This window comes from Magnolia sinica, chromosome 2 (assembly GCF_029962835.1).
Source record: "Magnolia sinica isolate HGM2019 chromosome 2, MsV1, whole genome shotgun sequence".
Classification (NCBI taxonomy): Eukaryota; Viridiplantae; Streptophyta; class Magnoliopsida; order Magnoliales; family Magnoliaceae; genus Magnolia; species Magnolia sinica.
The window spans coordinates 68,701,167-68,708,298 of record NC_080574.1 but is presented as its reverse complement, the minus strand read 5'-3'; positions in this window follow the sequence as shown (position 1 = coordinate 68,708,298).

The window sequence follows — 7,132 nt, the reverse complement described above, 5'->3', positions numbered from 1 at the left end:
TTCTGGATAGAAAGGAGCAGGTGCTGCGTAGCAAGGTTATCCCTCTCGTGAAGGTGCTATGGACGCATCATGGCGTAGAAGAGGCTACTTGGGAATCTGAGGTCAGGAAGACCTACCCTCCGATCCTCGAGGATTATATGAAGGTAAGAATGTCGAAGAAAAAATTTTCTTTAATGTGGGTAGATTGTAACGAACTTGGAATTTTTGTGCTAATCTTTCCTTAAGTAGTTGTTTTGGGGTAATTAGCGCTTTACTTGATTGCTTGTGAAATTCGCATCAATCACTTTAAATTGTATCTGCATGGCTCTAAACGTGTAGATTAGTGAGCGCTACGTTACTCTGAAATCTGGGATCCATCGCTAAATCCAGTTGTTCTGGGGAATTTTTGGAAGATCTGGATCGGACCTAGACCGCGCGTCGAAAGTCCGATGGCGATGATCTTAGGCTGTTGCGGTCACTGAGTTGGGCTTGGTCTTCACCTCGAAAATCAAGTCGATCTGATGTTCTAGGTCGATTTGGTTGAGTTCGGAGTGAAGAGTGTGATAACGGTTGGAATTTAATAAGCTTTTATGAAATCTGAGTCTGTCACTTGCGCGACGATTTTAAGCATTCGACCGTTGGATTTCGACCCAATTTCACCCTCGAATCAGGGAGGTTGGCCCATGCATATCCTAGTGCTTGTGGACATGATCGAGTTCCCGTGACCGTTGAATTGAGTGTGGTCCGCCACGGTTGATCTAAGCGATTTTCAGGGCGTTACACTGACCTAGATCCATGGTCGGTGAGCTTAAGTCCGACCTTTCGTGGTTATAGGCCCACCGAAGTGCTTCGTTGGATCGAGAAAGGCGTACTTTGGTTATAACCTAAGTATACCTTGACCATAGGGTTATTTCCATCATTTTAAGGCCTATATATAGTCCTTAAACCCTAGCTCTCATTTCCATACGAATTTTCTCTAACCCTAGCTTGGAAAGAGAGTGGAAAGAGAGAGTTAGTGAGAGAGATTGATTGGTGAATCATCTTGATTCTTCCTTGTTCTTCTTCACCTTTGAACCTTTACTTTGAATCGTTCCTCTGACGATTCTGAGTTCTTTTGGGGTAAGTTAACCTAACCCTAACCTGTGTTAGAGCTTAGATTAGACTTGGTGTTGTTGTATCTCATTTCTATCCTTATTTTAGGGTATTCTTGCGCCGTTGACGAAGACAACTCGTCTAAATCAGGTTCGGCGGTTCTTTCTTCGCTTAAGGTGCGGACTTTAAGTGTATAGGTTATGGTTTTCAAGGCTTTCAATCCCAGATTAGTGATTTATTCTTGTTATGGATGAGATTTCACATGTCAAATGTTATGTTTACATTGCTTTCTGATATGCATGTGCTATATTGAGATTTGTGTATTCTAAGTGTATTTATAAAGTACCGTATACGTATAAAATACGCACTTATGTTTGCCATGATTTTTGGTCATGTATGTATGCTAGATGCATGTATGACAACTCCTTGGAAGAAGGAATTGTCTAAGTGCACGTATTTCAACATGCGTCATGTATGTTGTTCCATGAATGCTAAGTGTTTGTAGAAATGCATGAATGATCTACGTGTAACTGATTACACTAAATGCAGGCGTTGAGAAGTGATTCTCAATACTTCTATGGATGCGCATGATTTCCTTATGCATTTACATTCCAAGTTATTTAAATTCAAGCATTCCTATGCTTACATTTATGTTAAGTTGATATTCTTCAGATGTGTATGCACCATGATTTGAGTGGTTGTTCCATTATTGTTTTACATTCCATATGAATATCTGTCGTAGTGTAGGATGTTTGGGACTATGCCTTAGTCCAAGAAATCGGTAATTGACCCTTTGGTCGTGGTTGAGATTGCTTTCGCCACGTGAGACGCTTTAGACGAACCCGAGTCGTATTAGAGTTGGCGGCTGTGGTTTGGCCACGCGGAGTTTTTGCGCACTATATGTCGTTCAATTCAAGGTGCGCTCGTGATAGTCGAGTTCGTCGAGTAACCCGTTGTCCAGTGTATGTTAACCATGTATGGGCACTACTGCTTCTTGATCTAGGGTACCAAACTTACCGTTGAAATCCTAATAACCATGGTACCAGATCCGCTAAGACTCATGAGCGGACATGGACATGGTGGTATGGGACAAGGTGGTCGAGCGTCGGCCTACCCTGGGGTGACGAGCCTCCCGTAGTGACCATGAGCAACTTAACTCGTGAGCCGATTATGGTGGTATGGGACACTATATTCGTCTTATCGGCCTAATTGATTGGTGAGGAGCCCTTTGTAGTGACCTCGAGCATACGCTAAGACAGCGTGACGAGCCGAATGTGGTAGTAAGGGCATGAAAGGCGTGCATTGATTGGTGACGAGCCCTTTGCTACGACCTCAACTATATGATCGTATGAGATATCTAGGATTGACGACCCTAGTATGGATCAATGTTTGGATGGTGATATGAGGAAGGTATCTTAGCTTCCCAATCCTCCTGTATGAATTGGACTAATAACAACTTGGTAATCATATCCATGCACCGCATTTGCATGTGCTTTGTAGATGTGGCGCACTTTGAGGCGATGTCATGCGTAACGTAAGATGAGGACGCTGAGGGTGTACGCGTGAGGGCACGCATCATACCGCATTCATACTTGCATTAATAAGAGTACTTAGGATTTATTTAATTGTCTTGCTTTATCATTATTGTTTGATTGAACTGATAACATGTTAACCGATGCCTTATTGTTCCAGAGTTGATCACTCACTCCCACGTTTATGGGGTCTGAACACCCACCGGACTGTCTTAGGCCACTTGATGTTGCGAGATGTGGATGCGGCGTGCGAGGCAGGCAGCGGAAGGCGATGAGTGCCTTCTCTCTATATGCGGTTTTGAGACGGGTTTCTAGCTGAGCCTCGCCTCGTGCATTGCGCGGGATGCATTGGGATTACTATTTTGGGAATTGAAATGATGTAACTTGTACTTATAATTTTGATAAATAACACTTTTACACGATCTGGTTGTATATGTAATTCAGGGACTTACACTTATACACATATTTTACTATAAGTCTTCCGCTTGCTTTATTCACTTATCCCTGAATCATATCTGTGTTTTGGCTTAATCTATCCCATGTTTATGTGCTAATACAGTCAACATACATCATTCATTAATTATGTTGCATAAGTGATGTTTTGGAACTCGGGAGCTGAGTTATGCTCGACCCCCGAATTTCAGGGCGTTACACTAGGTCTACTATATTCTCTAAGATAGACTTCAAGAGTGGATATCACCAAATTCGTATACGCCCAGGAGATGAGTGGAAGACGGCGTTTAAGACGAAAGATGGGCTATATGAGTGGTTGGTCATGCCATTCGGCTTGACTAACGCACCCAGCACTTTCATGCCGGTGATGACACAAACTTTGAGGCCGTTCATGGAAAAATTCCTAGTGGTGTACTTTGACGATATTCTTATTTATAGTACCACTAAGGAATCACACCTTGAACATTTAAAGAAGGTCTGTAGTGTCCTTGGGAAGGAAAAGTTGTACGCTAATCTTAAGAAATGTGCATTCATGTCTAACCAAGTTGTGTTCTTAGGATTTATAGTGTCATCTGAAGGGATGTGGGCAGACCCTGAAAAAGTCAGGGTCATAGTTGAGTGGCCAGAACCAAGGAACATTCATGAGGTGCGAAGTTTTTACGGCCTAGCAACTTTTTATCGTCGGTTCATTAGGGGTTTTAGCACGATCATGGCTCCCATTACCGAGTGCATGAAAAAGGGAGAGTTCGTGTGGTCTAAAGCCGCCGTCAAGGCTTTTAAAGAAATTAAGGGCAAGATGGTGGAAGCTCCTGTCATGCGTCTACCTGACTTTTCTAAAGTCTTTGTAGTAGCGTGCGATGCGTCTGGTGTCGGTATAGGTGGAGTGTTGAGTCAAGAAGGACACCCAGTGGCCTATTTCAGTGAAAAACTGAATGAGGCAAAACAAAAATACTCCACTTACGACAAAGAATTTTATGCGGTAGTGCAATCCCTGAGACATTGGCGACACTACCTCCTACCGCAAGAATTCGTTTTGTTTTCTGACCATGAGGCTTTGAGATATTTGCATTCTCAGAAGAAACTCAACCCGAGGCATGTCAAGTGGGTAGCGTTTCTTCAGGAATATTCGTTTGTTTTGAAACACAAGGCCGGGGTTGAAAACAAACCAGCGGATGCCCTTAGTAGGAGAGTGGCGTTGCTCAACTCCTTGAGTGTAAAGGTAGTCGGATTTGAGCAACTGAAAGATGAATACCCCATATGCCCTGATTTTGGAGGTACTTACGCGTCGCTCTCTAGTGACCAGCATATTATGGGTGAATATGTTCTTAAAGATGGCTTTCTTTTCAAGGGAGACAGACTTTGTATTCCCCGTATGTCCCTTCGTGAATTCCTCATCTGGGAGCTTTATTCAGGAGGGATAGCTGGCCATTTTAGTCGTGATAAGACCATTGCCCTCGTGGAAGATCGTTTCTATTGGCCAAGCCTCAAGCGAGACGTAGCCAAAGTTTTAGGGCAGTGTCGAACATGTCAGCTGGCAAAGCAAAGAAAGCAAAATACCGGGCTGTACACGCCATTGCCAGTGCCACATGCTCCGTGGCAGGACATTAGTATGGACTTCGTGCTCGGGCTTCCCAAGACTATAAAAAAGCACGATTCCGTTTTTGTCGTTGTGGACCGTTTTTCTAAAATGGCGCATTTCCTCCCATGTTCGAAGACATCAGATGCGTCTCATGTTGCTCGTATCTTTTTTGATGGTGTGGTGCGTCTCCATGGGTTACCTAAAACCATAGTGTCTGATCGTGATGTTCGATTTACTAGCTATTTTTGGAAAACACTGTGGCACATTATGGGAACTCGTTTGCAATTTTCTACTGCTTACCACCCACAAACAGATGGTCAAACTGAAGTGGTAAACCGTAGCCTTGGAAATCTTCTACGTTGTCTAGTGGGTGAACATGTTAAGACTTGGGACCTAATTTTACCAACTGCTAAACTTGCTTATAATGGGTCAATTAATAGATCTACAAGGTTGAGTCCTTTTAAAATTGTAAGTGGTTATAAACCTAGAATGCCCATAGATCTCTTACCTATGTCTGTTACCCAAAGGTCTTCTGAGTCAGCCGATGCATTCGCACGCCATATTCATGATTTGCATACACATATTAGACAGCGGTTAAATAAGAGCAATGATGATTATAAAGTTTCAGCTGATTCTCATCGTAGAGTGCAAGAATTTCAAGAAGGAGACTATGTAATGGTGTGAATAAGGCCAGAGCGATTCTCTCAAGGATCAGCAAAGAAATTACAAGCGCGTAGTGCTGGACCATTCAAGATATTACAAAAGGTTGGGTCCAACGCGTATCGGGTTGACCTTCCATCTGAAATGAGCATTAATCCAACTTTTAATGTGGAAGATCTAGTCCGTGCCCATACTCCCATTGTTGATACATCGTCCCTTTCATGGCCTTTTTCTGAGTTTGCTACCCAACCCCTTCCACCCCCTCCTCCACCCATTACCCATAAAGAAGTAATAGGGAAGACACATGTGAAGGAAGATTGGAGAAAGAGAAAGAAGACCGAGCGCCCAAACTTTCCCATACTTATGTTATTTGCACGTTTTTTGACTTAGTTAGGGGTCTTTTAGTAATCTTATATCTTTATTTGCTTATCCTAGGGGTATTTTAGTAATTTTATGTCTCTATTTGCTTATTTAAGTGGGGTAAAACCCTAAACACGAATTTCAACTATTGATTAATGAAAAGCAAACCCTTTAATTGCCTCCTTCCTCTCTTCTCTCTAATGGTGCTTCTTCTCTCCCCTTGATCTTCTTCTTCTAATTTCTTCTTGTGCCCCTCCAACTTCCTCAAGGTAATAACTTTCTTCCTTCTATTTTTCAGTTTTGGCTAATTCTTCTTCGATCAAAATCTTGAGAACCGATTTAAACCCTAAATCCCCAAATTCTCAAATCCCTAATCCGAGAAACTTCTTGGTTCTTCGGACTAGTGATCTTCATTGATCGATTGGGTGTGACCATGCAAGATCGGGAGGTCTCATCCCTCGCCGGATCCAACCTAAGTAGTAATTGAATTCCATACTCCATGGTTGTAGTGATGGCCCGCTCCATTGCATGTTTCCTTTATGATTTTCTCAGTTATGATGATTACTGTTAGAATTTTAGATCATTTATTCCTTTTATTTCCGCTGTTTAATTATCTCCATGAGCATGCATCATAATTGGGGCTGTCCTGCGTCACCTAAGCTAACATGTGCTTTAAGCTAATTAAACTATCTTTATTATAAACTAAGGCAATGTGCATGTAAAATATGTGCTGGTTTGTGAATGCCACGCGCATGTATAAGCCGTGCAAATGTGGCACATGTATGAGAAATCCAACCTATCCATCGGCCAGAACAATGTAGATGCTCTGGCCCATGAACTGGGCTGGTTCACTCATGGGTGGTCCACATTCAACGCCTTTGTATACCTGATGAATGAGCTGATCACTAAGAACAATTCTGAATATTGGTTGGAAGTTCATTGGTTGGAAATTTGATCACTAAAAATGAAAATATATCAGTGGTACTTTAATTGGGTTTTTAATTAGTTTGTTACAAATGGGGCATGTTGTTCATTATTCAAACTTTTGATATTATGTCTCTTAAATAAAAAATAGAACTATGCAAGTGGAAAATCCTGAGGAGGAGATGATAGTTAAGACAGCTGATATGAAAATCCTGAACTTAGTGTTTGATTTTCTTTTGTTGACTAGTTTGATTTTCTTTCAAAAAACCATTGCCTTGTATTGTTTATGAATGTAGATTGCATTTTATGCTTATGAAGTAAATTGAAGGTCATCTTATGCAAGTGAAAAATGTTTCTGCTGGTGCAGATAATTTTTGGGATGCAAATAAGCTTGGACAGGGTGGATTTGGGCCTATTTATAATGTAACTTCCATGAAAACATAATTGTGGCCTGCTACATATCATCGTTGTTTTGATCTATCACACTTAATGTAATCACATGCACATAGCTGGCTTGTAAAGAGATTTAGGAGTTGGGTCTTTTGATAGTAGG